Source organism: Durio zibethinus, chromosome 10 (assembly GCF_047325235.1).
Source record: "Durio zibethinus cultivar Kanyao isolate XHJ-2024 chromosome 10, ASM4732523v1, whole genome shotgun sequence".
Classification (NCBI taxonomy): Eukaryota; Viridiplantae; Streptophyta; class Magnoliopsida; order Malvales; family Malvaceae; genus Durio; species Durio zibethinus.
Window position 1 is genome coordinate 25,681,263 of NC_143171.1, and position 16,794 is coordinate 25,698,056.

Here is a 16,794-nt window from a genome sequence, read left to right on the forward strand (position 1 = left end):
GTTCAGACTGGTAACTTACAATAGCATGTTACTCTTCTCAAAGTTATTTATTTTATTTTCATTTGTTGTCTGATAGATTGACAGTTTATGTTATCTCTTTCGCTCTTGATTGCATCTTCTTTCACAACTCTCTCTTAAAATAACCACTATTCAGTTGCTAATCAAGAAAGACACATGCTTATGTATAAAAAAATAAAAGAAAAATCTAAGCTTTAATTCCTTTTCCAATAAAAACTCAAGAAAATTATTGATTCTCTCTCAAAAATTTCTTTACAATCGGCCTTTAAACTATAAGCTCATCTTCTCTCTCTCTGTTTTTTTTTTGTCACTTTTTCAAAAATTGTTACTTTCTGCTTGATTCCTTGTATTTTTGCTGGGTTTTCAGAGATAAAAGTATATTTTAGGAGTTTTGCTTTTTCATTTTTTAATTTAAAAAATATTAATCGACTAGAAAAGAAGATTGATGTTGACATGGTTTATGGTTGGCGCCTTTCCAAGGTTGCTACTTCTATAGCAAGCCATATGTTCTCTGAGAGAAAAAGTTAGCAAAACTCCACTTCTATTTCAATGACTCTACCAGCAGCAAAAACACCATTGCCTTCAACAACACATCGATATACTCGATAACGTTCATATTTGGCAAGTCATTAATGCTATATATTGTCCAATTTAATCCTTTTTAGTATTTGTGGTTTAAATATTTGGATGCAAAAAGTATTGAAAGAGTTTATTATTTGATTTATATAATCAAGTTGAGTTGAAATATTGTTAATCTTAAGCTTAAATTAAACTTTAAAACTTGTGATTTGAAAATAATTTTGACTTTCTCAATTATCAATAGCATTATTATCATATGAGTTTAATCAAATGAGTTCAATTTCTAACTTAAATCACTTTTTGAGTTATAAGTTTCAAAATTGAACTAAAAAAATTAAACATTAATACACGTCGCGTGTACCAAGAAGCATTCCAACCATTATGCATTATTGATTTTTAATGCAAATTAGCATATTTTTTAGTGGGATTTACAAGTTGTAAGAGAGAAAGAAAATGACAATCAATTTGAAAGTTCATTATCAGCACAAAGTTATCTATACTGCACATGGACTGCCTGCCTAATTGATTATACTTACCATATATTGATCAATCAGATATGATCAGGAAACTTTATTCTTTCACAAACTGAACACTAGTAAGAGTCCAAAGAAACTTTCTTTCTTCACTTCATTGAATCATTAATCAAGATTGTTGCTTAATTGATTATACTTACCATATCCTGGTCAATCAGATATTCTTATCCTTCACATCTGAACAACCTGTTAAAAGAGTCCAAATAAACTTTCTTTCTTCACTTCATTGAGTGAAGATTCTTGTAAGTTTGGTTCATGGGGACCTTCCTGTCGGTGGGTTCAAATAAGTTGCATGACACTATTGTAATTATCATATACACTAGAAGAATGACTCGGCTGCGCTTGGGTTACAATTTTTTTAATTTTTATAAAATATAAAATATAAAATTTTTTATTTAATAATAAAAAATTAAAATGTTTTAGTATTTTTTAAAATTATGATCTTAAAACAAAAATAAAAATCAGATAGTTGAATTGTATCATTCAATCGTAATTGAACAGGTATAGGTTTCTATTTTTAATAAAAGAAACTGCTTTAAAAAATTATATGAGGTGTATTTTTATAATTATGGTAAAAAATGTATTTTATTAATTTTAATCAATTTTGGTAAGGAAAAAAAGAGACAAAACATATTATCAAGCGGTTCATAGGGAAAAATTAAATCTAAAATTTTTTTATAAAATATTTTTATAAAATTTAAATTCAAGAAAAGTAGAAAAAAGTAAAAAAAGAAAAAAATTTATATAACTTGCTCTCAAATAAAAAAAAGAACTTTAAAAAAATTTATAATAAAAATTTTATAATTTTTATATGTATTTATTAAATAAGTTTAAAGAAAAGTAAAGAAAAAAAAGTAAAATTCAAAAAATGACATGCGATAGCAAAAGAAAACAAAAGAAATATTTCATCACAATTGGTTAGAATGTGTTTGAACAAAATTAAATGTCTACAATGATTTATGATTTTTTTAATAATATTTATAGGTTACATATAGAAACGAAAATATTTCATGCAAAAAAAATAGGAAAAATATTAATTAAAAAAACAAAAAATCAAATAAATGGTTTGTTTGCTCAAGAAATGTGTAGACATCTAATTTTGTTCGAATTGTCTAAAATGGACCTCAAATTCAATTGAGTGGATATTGGCCCCAAATTTTATTTCAATTGGGCTTAAGACTAGAATTTTATCTTTGGCCCAAAGTTGTGGCCCAAAATCCAATTAAGGGCCTAAGTTTTTGTTTTTTAAAAAAAGAGTAAATAAAATAAAAATAATTAAAAGTAATTAAAAAACAAAAAAAAAGGGCCTATGATTTTGGGTGTCGTCCATGGCACTAGCAACCCACGAGCCACCCTACTTTTTGCCTGTACCCCCTTCCCCTTTCAGCCATGGCAGATAAGGCCGAGTCTTCAAAAAATCTACTTTAAGCTAAAATGGAAAAAAAAAAGGGTCACATCGACAGTTGTCCTGGTAGCATATAGGCTATTGGTGACCCTTTGAAAACCCATCAGAATCTCAAAAATTATGAGATTTCATATCCCCTCCTAGTTCTATAAATTTAGAGATCAAGCACAAAACAAAAATGAAAAAAGAAGGAGGGAAAAACTTTGCCAAAAAGAAAAATCTAAAAAAGAAATCTATTGTCAAACAAAGCAAAAACCTTTTCCTAATATGTGAAAATCAAAAACAAAATCCACATCCCTTGGAACAGGTAATCTACACCAGAAAAAAAAAAAAAAACAAACCATAAAAAAAGAAAAACCAAAAAAACAAAAAGAAAAGGAGTTTTCAACTGAGACTTTGAGAATAAATCTAGAGTTTTTTGAAAAACAGGCCTCAAAACGAGAATCAAGAGGTTGAAAGGAGCTTTTTGGTGACTTTTGAAAGTTCTCTAGTAATTGGCGATGATGACAATGAAAAAAAGTGCACGACGACAACCCACCATTTTTGTGAAGAGAGTGGAAGAAATTTTTTGGTTTTAAGGTTTTTTTTCTGTAAAATGGGGAAGAAATTAGTTGAAAAAATTTTTGGTTTTCATAAGAGAGGGAAGAGTTAAAACAATGCTATTTTTGTTAGGGAAGGATCCACGTGAACTTGTTACCCAATTGTAGACACCCTATTTAGTCTGAGGCTCAAACTAATTGGGCCTAGATCCGATCCAAGCCTAATAGTTCAATTTCTTACATTTCTTTTTTATGTCTTGTTTGTCTTATTTATTTATTTCTTTTTTTTTATATTTTAGTATTTTATATATCTGGTTCTAAATTTTTATCATAAATCATAAATCATGTGGAGTAATCTGAACACTAATCAAAGATGATCTCGGTAATTAAGACTTAAACATGATAACTTTAAATATTAAAGGAGGATTGAAAAGAAACAAAATCAAGGAATCAAAGTTAGATTTAATTTGGAAAAATTTTAAGGGATTCTAACCATCAAGGAAAATCAAGACAATTTTAGAAATTAATTAAATCGGTTTTAAAGAGAATCAAGAAAAAAAAATCAATTCAAAGCATAATCAAATTTGCAATCTTTTCCATTGAATTCAAATCCCTAAAATTCTTAGCAGAAAGCCTTATATAAACACTAATTAACCACACACAAAAAGGGGGGAAAATATTAGGGATCTTAGTTTTCTGTTTTTAATAGGAATCATTCAAGCAAATTCTAAGATTTGTTTTAGGTTCTGTGAATTTATTTCATTCCGAATTTGATTTGATTTTTGAGTTTCCTAAATTTGGGTTTTAATTTTTAAGTTTGATTCCATATTTTGTTGAGTTTATGAGATTTTTGCTGGGGTTTTTTTGTTAGCTTTTGATTTTGGGGATTTCTATTGGGTTTTCAATAATCTAAAAACTTTTCTAAGTTTAGGATGAATTTTTCGATTGAAGTTTGAAGTTTTTGCTTGAACCCGACAACCCGAGTAAAGATCCATGCTTCAAGCTTAACTCGATCACAGGTTTTTCTTTTTTTTTCTTTCATCTACTTTCTATTTTGATTTGATTTGATTTTTTATTTGATTTTAATTTTTTTTAGATTTTTTTTTTACTTATTATTATTATTATTTTCATCTTTATTTTTTTTACTCATTACTTTAAATTGAAATTTTTATTATTTATTTTTCAAAAATACCTTTATGAATTTTATTTTATTTATTTAAAAATAATAACCAAAAAATGTTTCTAAAATAAATTCATGAATCTTACCAAACTATTGGAGAATTTTTTTCTTGAATTTAAATTTTTTATGAATTCTACCAAACTATTGGAGAATCTCATAAATCAATTTTATAAAAAAATATTACTAATAAAATATTTTGTTTTCATCCTACCAAACTATTAAAAGATTTGCATCTTAAATTAAGTCTTACCAAACTATTAGAAGATTTTTTATGTTTTTAAAAATATTTTTATAAGGAAATCTCATCAAACTATTAGGAGATCTACATCAAAGTAAATCTTACAAAACTATTAGAAGATTTTATTAATTATTTTCTTGAATAAAAATATATTAATGAACCCAACAATAAAACCTCTTCAGAATGTGACACTAGTTTCTATGAATACTCTTAACGTGATAAAATTATCTTAAATTTCTATCAAATTATTGGAGCAAAATTAGGATTAGTTTATAATAATTAAACGATTTGGTAAAATTATAAGAATATTTTAAGGTTCGGATAATTTAAAATTAAACTAGTACCATCCTTTGGATGAGTGCTATAAGGGTGCTATAACCTTCTTCATGTGTAACCGTATTCTTGAACCTAGCATTTAATTTTGTGGACTAAAATTTATTATTTAAAAATACCTAAGTGAATTTTCAGACTCTTCTTTAGATATGACATATTTTATCAAGTGACCAATCACATCTAAATAAAAAATATTGGTAGCGACTCTTTTAATCCATATCTAACAGTAAGTTCACAAATCTATATATTATGACATCAACTCGAGATTTGCCTGACTCGACTTAAAAATGTGACAACTAACCAAATTTTGACCAGTTCAACTAAATCAATATTGCACCAGATCTGAACCAGCTTGAACCTCAAAAAATCATATCTAAACCAGCTTGAACCATAAAAAATAGCTCCAGACCACTTGAATCACAGGCAACGTTGTAGGCCGTTGAACTTGAACTACTTTAGACCGTTGACTAGTCTAGTTTAGGTATTTTTTTTGTATTTTATATTTACTTTTTTATTCTTTTATTAATATTTTTCTAGTATTTTTTTTATGTTCCAAAATATTATTTATATAAAAATACAGTTTAAAGTTTTTTTATAATTTTAAATTTCGTTAAAAAATAAAACTAAAAGTTTCTTTTATATTAAAAATGAAAAATGAAAGAGTAATAAATAAAATAATAATGAAATTTCCTTTTTTCTTTATAAAATAAAAAAGTTTAACTAAAATTAATAATAAAAATTGAGGAAAAAGAATCCGACAATATGATTCTACAAAAATTCGTAAACTGATTCTTATCAAATCTCTATGTGAGGAAATATTTTTAAATACTACCAGCGTATTGGAATATTTATAAAAAAATTTTAATAAAAATAAAAATTCCTTTTTCTTCAACTTAAAAAAATAAATAGTAAATAATAAAAATCCATTAATTAATAAACAAATTTTTCTAAAAGAAAAACTATATTTGTTCTAAAAAAATTACTTGTAAACAAAGAGAGAAAAAAGAAAAGTTTTTATCCGATGATCAGATTCTAAGATAATTCAAATAGTGATACATAAAAAATCTCTAGGTGAAAAGATTCTTTTTAATACTACCAGTATATTAGAATATTTATAAAAAAAATTTCAATACAATAAAAATCTTCCTTTTCTTCTCAAAAAATCTAAAAAAATATATAATAAAAAAATAAATAAACAATTTTCTTAAAAAAAAAATAGAGATAAATAAAACATGCACACTAATTTTTAATCATTTACATCACTTGCATATCATTTAATTTTTAAAAAATAGATACGAGCTTTTGAGGACAAGATTTTAAAAAAATATGAATAGTGATTCCTAAGAAATCCCTAAGTAGGAAAAATTCTTTTAATGTTACCAATTTGCTGAAACATTTTTAAAGTTTTTTTCGATAATAAGATTCTAATTTTTTTAAATTAAATTGATTAATATTAAAAAAATAATAATAATTAAGACAATTTTGTAAAAAAGAAAAAATGGTGAAATAAAAAAAATAAAAATGAAAATAAATTAATAAAAGTAGTTAAGGGAATTATTTTTAAATACTAAAATTAAGATCTTTTTATCAAAATTAAAGGATAACACATAATTAATTGGTATCATTTTTTAAAGAGCACTGTAAGGGCACTAATCCTTCCCTACGCATAATCAACTTTCGAACCTAAATTGTTTTTACAAACCCAAAAGTTATCTTTTAATAAATTTTAATTAATTTTTAAAAAGTGACCAATCACACATAGCCAAAAAAGATTAGTGGAGACTCTATTTATTTTTAAATTCATCAAGTGGCTTCAAAACTATTATGACAGTTTAACGACTCCGTTGGGGAAGTATTTCTAAGAGTTAGGCCAAAAATTAATTATGATTTAACGTCTAAATTAATATCTAATATTAACTCCCTTGATTTTGAATTTGTTTTAAAAAATAAAAAACAAAAAACAACCAATAATGATAATAATAATGAATAATTAGCATCTCTTTTTAATTATTTTCTTTTATGTATATGATTCTCAATAAATTATGGGGCATTTGTGTTAGTTTCCCTCAGACAATAAAACTTTGCATCTCATGCATAAGCTCTATACTCAGTTTCTATCCCTTATAGAATGAAGTAAAGTATTATGCCTTTGTGAGGTGATAACCTCTGCAATGGCAAGCAAAATACTTCCACTCAAATTGAACCATTTTCATTCATAGTCGATAATGGGTGAGAATTGGGATGCTTTATTAGTCCAATATGAACAATAGTGAGGAACAATTTGGAAACCTTTATATGTGTGTTGATCCAAACCAAGCATATAATACACCATAAGAAATCAACCATAGGTAGAGCCTTATCAATCCAGTTATAGAAAGCACCAAAGTATGGAATAAATAAATATCAGAATAATTCTAAAATATGCAAAATAGAAAAAAATTTTGTGTGTTTCAAACAAACCAGAAAAAATACAAAAAAAGGGCTTTGTTATAAAACAAAATTTACAAAAAAGGGCATTTTTTTAGAACACAAAAATAACAAGCAATTAGTAAAAAGACTAATATTTTGTTTGGTTATGTAGCACCCTAAAATGTTTATGACTAAGGGGAAATTAGTTTTTTTTCTAATCTCGAATCACATCTTTGTACTAATTCAATTTTGTTTCCTTTATTTATTTTTTCTTTCTTTTTTACATAAACCATATCATGAATTTCCCATTAAGATATTTGCTCAAAGACATTTTTCTTCTGAAAATCTCCTTTCATAGATCCTGTAGAACTATAGATTTGCTCATCATTCATAAATGTCACATATGGGTCATATAATGAGGTGTATATTTGGTCAAAAGAAGATCAGTAAAAGAATGAAGTTTGTTTGCCTATCGGTTATGTGTCAGGGTTACCTGAAAATGTGCATTTGGATCTTACACAAAACAATTTAGAAAATTTGTCTATCATCTGGGGTCAACTAAGTGAAGAGAGAAAGAAAAAATTTGGTGAAAAGTATCAACAAATTGCATCACTAATTTTGGTGATGATTAAGGAATAATTGATTCAAGCAGCTATATAGTTTTGGGATCTATCCTATAGATGCTTCACTTTTAACCAAGAGGATTTGATGTCGACCATCGAGGAATACTCAGTTTTGCTTAGGATAGAACTATAATGTACGGACAAGGTGTTTACTTAGAATTCAAAATCGAGTTACCGTAAAAAGTTGGTGAAACTTATGAGGTTTAAGGTTGAAACTATAGATTCTTTCATAAAACCCTAGGGCAAACATCTCGATATCCATTAGGATTTTTTTTGTAATTTTATTTAATGGCATTTAGATGATGATAAAGGGATAACTATTTTTGCTTTGGCAATATATGGCATGGTGGTCTTCCGAAAGACTTTAAGCTACATCGAGATAACTGTGGTGAACTTTTTCAAACAAGTTAAAACCTAAGCAATCAATCCTTCACTAGTGATCTTAATTAAAACCATAAGGTCATTGAACTTCTGTCAATAAAACAGGAAAATATGCTTTATAGGATGTGCACTGTTGTTGTAAGTATGGGTAAAAAGTTAGTTCAAGTGTAAGAAGAGTACATTCTCAAAGCTGTATCTTCGAAGCAAGGCACTGGTTGAAGAATTTTGTAAAAGCCAATGGCCGACATTAAAGACTGAAAAAAATGGATCACATTCTTACAAAGGCTTACTCGAGATGAAATAGAATGGATGGCGCTTGGGATGCCTCATGTGCTTATACTATATTGAGGAGGAAATGAGCTGTGAATACCACTATTAAGACTGTGGGGATGGTGAGTTTTGCCCTGTTAATGGTTCTAAAGCAATTTGGCTTAAAATAGTTTATTCTTACTACTCATGTCCTTGCTTAAGTAGAGTTCAATTATAGGGACTCTAATGCACAAGAACATCAAAAAAATTAATCCAAGTATTAAAGAAGACACAAAAGTCAAGACTAGGGCCTTTTCTCAACTAGGTCACCCTCGATTACTAGATTTTGAAGGTAAAATAGCTTAGAGATGTGGTACTTCTTCCTGATAATGGTTCACATCAATTAGCTAACCTTTAGGTAGAACCATAATTATCATAATTTAATCTAGTTAGAAAAGAATTAAAAGCTGAAAAAGAGCAAATAAGAAGAGAAAATTTAAAGCTTCATGAAAAAATAGGACAATTGAGATACAAAGTAGAAATATAAGGGAATAGATTGAAAAAGGTTAGGAAAGAAAAGAATGTGGCTAATAATGATTTAAAATAGTTGTACCAAGAAAAAAAAAGAAATTATGAGTCCAACTCAAGACTAGAAAAATTACCAAATCTTAACTATGAAATAGATGAGTTCTAAAAAGAAGTGAATCATTAGAAAGGCAAGGCTTAAGAAATGTAAGAAGAGGTTGTCATAATTTCTCAAGAGCATTAGAATTGGGAGAAATTATACTTAACCATTTCAACAAGATTAGTGGAATGTCAGAAGGAAAAGGAAAAGTTGTAAGTCAAACTTGAAAAAGAGAAAAAAAAAAAACTCAAAATGCTGAATGAAAAAGAGTCACTTTGCCAAGTGATCCAAGGATTAGAGCATCAGTTGCAAGATTACAAGAATCACATTTCAATAATTATGGACAAATGGCAAACAAGGGAAATAAATTAGAGCTTCAAATGTGACTTGAAAATAGATGCTTGTATCAAATGGAAAATAGAAAGCTTAAGAAGGCAACAATACATAGAACATTTGACTAGTCAAGTTTGCAAGGCAATGAAAAATGCAAGAAAAATGGTCAAAAAGGTAGAGGCATTAAGGTGAGAAGTTAATCCCACAAAAGAATATGGATAACACATAGTAGAATTTATAGATGAAGCTAAAGATCATTATGAGCAAGTTAGATATTTTTATGGCTACAATTCTAGAATGATAAGCTTCATGTAACCAAAATTGTTCGAAATTAATGAAAATTTCTAGTGTTAAAATTTGTCAAAGAGCAAATATCCCTTACTTACATTCATTTGTCATGTGCACCATATTTGTTTTAATAGCCATCAAATTCTCAAAAAATAACAATAAAACAAATAAAAAATAAAAACAACAAGTTGAATAAAAAATTTTCGATACATGGCATTCTAATTTTTTTTTTAAAAATATGGTAATAAAGGTTTAAGGATAGCTTAGTGGGTCATGTATTCAAATCAACTTATCCATCATTCATATAACACTCGATCATAAGCAAAAGCCATAAAAGAAAAGCAAATCAACCAAATGGATAAGATTGAAAAAGTGCAAAAAGAGATAAATGAACAATTATCCACAATGATGGCTATGATGGCTAAGACAAACAAAGGGAAAGAAATGGCGAAAAAAGATAGTCCTCAAGAAAGGCACTCATAACAAAAGGATGATGATCCCTTATATCCTTCAATTTTTACCCCACATTGGGCCCAGACTTTGCAAAGAGCATAGCCATAACATACATCTTTTATGGGAGGATATCTATTTGCCTATACTGCTATGCTAGCAACACATGGACTTACCCAATTTCAAAAGCACACCACCCTAGTAGTAGAAATGAAATCGTCAGATCCAATTAATTTCCTGATCTAGATGACCCAAGAGAATAAGAAAAGCTCAAAACGAATGCTTCAGAAGTGAAGAAAGACCTAGAGTCTTTACATAAGATGAGCCTTATATAAGAATAGCTACGAGCTATTGAAGAAATGGATATTTATAGCTCGATGGATGCGACTGGATTGTGCTTGGTGCCTAATGTAGTCATTCCAACTAAATTCAAAGTCCTATAATTTAAAAAGTATGTGGGATTAAATTTTTGGTTACCCATATTACCATGTATTATAGAAAGATAATTGCTCACACTCATGATAAAAAAACTATTGATACACATATTTTGAGATAACCTCACTAGATTAATTGCTACATGATATATCCAATTGGACAAAAGTCATGGAAAAAGTTAGCTAGGGCTTTCATCACCCACTATAGGCATATTATAGATCTGGCTACAAATCACCTATCCTTATAGAGCATAGAGAAAAAAACCACTGAAAGCTTTAAAAAGTATACATAAAGATAGAGAGATGCTACCACCCAGATTCAACCACCCCTCATAGAAAAAAAATAACCATTTTGTTTGTTAATATTTTCTGAGTGCCACACTATGAAAAAATTATGGAAAATGCTACAAAGAACTTCATAGACATAGTGATATTAGGGGAGATCATTGCAAATATGATTAAAAGTGAAAAACTTAAAGGAAAAGATGCAAAGAAGAGCAATGTAATTAAAAAGAATAAAGATGTCTAAGCTGTAAGTCATGATGGAAACCAAAATAGTAATTTTGTCACATACTATCCTCAACCAACTTAACTCCCTTACTATTTGACCATAAACCATGTTTCGCCAAACCCCAACATTTATCAACCAATGCCATAATAAGGGTTTTGACTAAGTTTTCAGCCTCAAGTGCCCATTCATCTATCCATAAACCAACCCCCACTCAACTAAATAATTTAATAAGTTTCTAAAAAAGGTAAAGAAATAATTAAAAAAAGACACCCATTGATCTAATTTTCGTGTCATATATCAGCCTGTATCCCCTACTTCTCAGCAAGCAACTCGTCACATCTATCCATTAGGAATTGTTAAAACCTTTTTACCCAAAGTGGTATGATGCCAATGCTAGGTGTGATTACTATTTCAGGATAAAAAACCATGCAGCATTCAAGTAAAAAGTACAGGGTTTGGTTAAAAATGATTATTTAAACTTTGAGAAGAGAGGAGAACTAAACATAAGTGGTAATCATTTGCCAAATCATGCTAACCCAACAAGTAACGTTATTGATAATGGTAAGGTGTGACACATTAAGAGATTTGTAAATGAAATTAAGACTTTTCTCAAAAAGGTGTTTGATGTATTGGTAAAGGTTAATGCCCTTCATCCCTCAGACTCAAACTAAGCTAATAGCCATACAGAGGATGATCCAGATCAAACTAGCAAATATCATATAAGGGCAATAAGGCATTTCATTCAGAATTGCAATGCATTCCATCAGATGCTACAAACAATGATGGACTCATCCTTGATTAAGTTTTTTTATAAGTGTGATAAATATTAAATTAATGCCATAGAAGAGGAACTTTTAAAGAATGCACATTTAAGAGTCATGTTCAAGCTGGTGACTATATTTTACAATGAAAAACTAGCTCTAACAAAAGAATAATGTCCTTTTGTTTCTAAGCCAGTTGTTACCATCAATGTTCCCAATCATTTTCCATACCAAATAGTAAAGTAGTGCCGTGAAAATATGACTATGGCATTGTAGGCCAAATATAGAATGGTTGTTTAAGCTCAAGCAATCCAGATATTGCTAATATTGCCAGAGTATGTGGTATGACCAGAAGTGGAGGGTGTTATACACCAAAAACCTTATAGAAGATTAAAAAAAAAAGCAAAAAAAAATGTCAAAAAAAGAAAAAAAAAACTCAGCCGATAGTAACCCAAGAAATATAGTATAAGAAGTCAATCTTTAAGGAAAAAGCTAGTGAGTTTTTGAAGTTAATCAAACATAGTGAGTATAATGTTATTGAACAGATGAACAAAACACCTGCTTATATTTTGCTATTTTCTTTATTGTTAAACTCTAAATTACATCGAAAAGCTTTATTAAAAATGTTAAATGAAACATATATAGAGCATAATATATCAGTTGAAAACGTAGGCCACATCATGGAAAACATCACTGCATCGAATTACATTATTTTCAATGATAATGAGATCCCATTGAAAGTTTGAAGTAGTACCAAAGCCTTTCACATTTATATTCAGTGCAAAAACCACATCATAGGCAAGTTTTTTATTGATCAATGTCATAGCCATCACCACTTTGAAAAAGTTGCCCGTTGACATATCATATATAAAGCCAAGTCATATGATCGTAAAGGCATTGAATGGTTCTTAACATAAAGTACTTAGGGACATTAAGATAGCCTTAGAAATAGGGCCATGTACATTTACTATAGAATGTCAGGTCATGAACATTTCACCATCAAATAGTTGTTTACTTGGAAGGCCATGGATTCATATGGCTAGTGCTGTACCATCTTTTTTACCTCAGAAGATCAAGATCATTATTAAAAATAAACATGTTTGTAAGGAAGCCCTTAAGTACTCCATATGTGAAAACTATTAAAAAGGTAATAGAATGTTTTTTCATATTTTTTGAATTTATCAATACAGCTTACATGGGAAAAGGATCAAAGGTACCAACTCCACATTTATCGAAGGTTATAGAGATGGTGGTCAAGTAAACAGTTGGAAAAAGTGGCATTTTGGAAAAGGTTTAAAAGTGAACTTACAAGGAATCAAGAAACCACCAAAGATATGCAAGAACAAAAGAAGATTTCGGTTTGGATACAAGGTTAATATAATAGAAAAAAATGAGACTCATTGCTACGAAGAGAGAGAAAAGAATGGCTCACCTCAATGGACGTGAATCAAAAGGTGAAAAGATGGTTTTCCCTTACTTCTATAATACCATTTACTTAGGTGGATGTATCTATCTTAATTCATTAAAGATTGCAAAGGGAGAACCCACATTGGACATAGAATAGGCTTTTTTCGAGCTAGAAATTAGTATGGTGAACGAGAAAGAGATGACAACTAAGGAAGATGAGGTGTTTATGTATCAACACCCCATGGAACCAAGCTAAACAATTAGAAAATGATGAAGTTGCTAGTTGTCTTTAAATCTCTTTCAAAGTAATATAGTGAGATTAATTCTCCAATGCTTCAACCCAAGAGCATTTGGAGGTTTTATACATGGGCTTATCTTTTCATTTTAACAAAATCAATGCATTTTTGTTTCTTGTTTTTCTTGTATTTAAACTTTTCACACCTTTATATCTATCTATATTTCTTCAATATACACTTTTCAACTATCCAAATAATGAACATGAAGATAACCATGACAATAATCTAGAATTTGATTTTGAAAATCTTATTCATATTGATAAGCTTGATAATGAAAAAAAAATTAGATGATTACACTCTATCCTCTGACTTGTTAAACTAGTAAAGTAAGAAAGAAAACCAATCAAACCATATGAAGAAGCTCTAGATGTAGTTAATTTTAGGAGTAAGGAGAACAAGAAAGAAGATAAAGTGGACACAGCACTTTAATGTACCGAAAGGCAAAGGTTGGAAAAACTATTCCATGAGTACGTTGACATGTTTACGTGATCGTACCAAGATATGCCAAGACTCAACATAAATATTATAAAACATCACTTGCCTTTAAAACTAGAATGTAAGCTAGTATAGCAAAAATTGAGACATATAAAGCCAAAAATGTTGAAAAAGTAGTTTGATGGAGGTTTTCTAAAAGTGGCTAAATACCCAAAGTGGATGGCTAATACAGTCACAGTCCCTAAAAATGATGAAAAAATTCAAATGTGTGTGGACTACCAAGACTCGAACAAGTCAAGCCCGAAGGATAACTTCCCATTACCTCACATTGACATTTTGGTAGATAATACAATGAAGCATTCCACATTCTTATTAATGGATAATTTTTTAATATACAATCAAATTAAGATGACCCTTACTGATATGGAGAAAACTATATTTGTGATGATGTGGGACACATTTTGCTACAAATTCATGCCTTTCAAATTAAAAATTGCTAGAACCATCTATCAAAGAGCAATAATGATCTTTTTTTACAATATGATGCATAAAGAGATAAAGGTGTACATGGATGATATAATCATGATATCTCGTGAAAAGGAAGACCATATAGCCAATCTTAGAAAGTTATTTAAAAAATTATAAAACTTTCAGCTCAAATTGAACCCAACAAATGCACATTTAAGGCTAAATTATGAAAGTTGTTAGTTCATGATCAGTGAAAAAGGAATTGACTGGATCTCAACAAAATACATGCCATCCAAAACTTATCCCCTTCATAGAAGTAAAAAGAAGTAAAAGGATTTAGAAATACTGAACTACATTTCTTGCTTTATGTCTTAACTCATTTACAAGTGTAATCCTATTTTTAAGATGATCAAAAAAATGACCTCGATAAATGGAATAAAGAACGTCAATGATTTTTGAGAAAATCAAAGAATATTTATCAAACCCAATAGTTTTAGTGCCACCTATTGTAAGAAAACTTGTGATTTTGTGTCTAATGGTGCATGATAATTTTATAAGATGTGTATTAGGGCAACAGGATGAAACAAACAAAAAAGAGTAAGCCATTTACTACCTAAGCCAAAAGTTCATTGATTATGAATTTAAGTATTATCAATTAGAAAGAATGTGTTGTGCATTAGCTTGGGTAGCCAACAGACCTAAGCAGTATATGTTGTTTCACACAACTTAGCTGATAGCAAAATTGGATCCTCTTAAATATATCTTTGAGAAACCATCTTTTTCAATAAGAATAACTAGATAACAGGTTATGCTCATCGAATACGACATGTGAACATGGCACAAAAGTCAATCAAAAGAAGTACAATTATAGAATTTCTTGCAAATCGCACTATTGATGACTATGAACCCATAAAGTTTGATTTCCCTAATGAAGACTTAAAGATTATATTCCAAATTGAAAAGGTGGGGCCCATGGAAGACCATGGAAAATTTTTTTTATAAAGCTTCAAATGCATTGGGGCATGGAATTAAGACAGTTTGAATTTTTTCAGAAGAAAACTACTATCTAAGCATAGCAAGTTTGGATTTTAACTACACTAATAATGTGGTAGAATACGATGCATACGTCATAGAATATTAGAATCTATAGAGACTCGAACTTGGTAATCTGTCAATTACAAGGTGAATGAAAAACTAGAGAGTCAAAGTTGGTCCGATATCAAAAGTACATTATCGAATTAATCAAGCAATTTAAAGATGTTCAGTTCCAGTCTGTCCTTCAAGAAGAAAATTAGATTGCTTATGCATTGGCAACACTAGCTGTAATGTTCAAGACAAATATAAATGTAGATATTCAACCCATCAAATTAAACATATATAAATCACTGGCACACTGCTCAAAAGTTAAAAATGAGGTGAATGGACGACTTTGGTATTACGACATCATGAATTATGTCAAATATGGACAATACCCGAAGTATGCATCAGAAAATGACAAAAAAACTATTCGAAGATTGGCAATGGTATTTTTTCTTGCTAGAGAGATTTTATATAAGAAAAGTCTCAAATGTTGCTAAGATGTGTAAATACTATGAAGGCGAAAAGAATATTAGAAGAAGTGCATGAAATGATTTGTAAGGCTCACGTAAATGGTCACATAATGGCTAGATAAATCATAAGAGCAGGCTATTACTAGTTGACAATGGAGAATAATTGTATCAGCTATGCCAAAAAATGCCATAAATGTCAAATATATGCAGATAAGATACACGTCCTCCAATTATTTTACATGTTTTGGCACCACCATGGCCATTTTCTATGCGAAGGATGGATGTGATTGAGCCCATCACTCCAAAAGCTTTGAATAGGCATCAATATATTTTTATAGTGATTGATTAACTCACAAAATAGGTAACCTCTTATGCTAATATGACACTAATGATGGTACATAAGTTCATAAAAAAAGAGATAGTGTGTCATTACAGGCTTTCAAAAATGATCATTTTCAATAATCTCACAACTTGAACAACAAAATCTAAAAAAGGTTTGCGCTCAATTCAAAATCAAACACCATAACTCAGTACCATATCACTTAAAGACGAATAGGGCAATGAAAGCTGCAAATAAGAACATTAAGAAGATAATAGAAAAAATTATTGACACATACAAGGATTGGTAAATTGCCATTTGCTCTGCAAGCTTACAAAACTTCAGTCCACACTTCTACTGAAGCTACTCTATTTTCATTGGTATATGGGATGGAGGCCGTGCTACCAATTAAGGTAGAAATCCTTTCAAT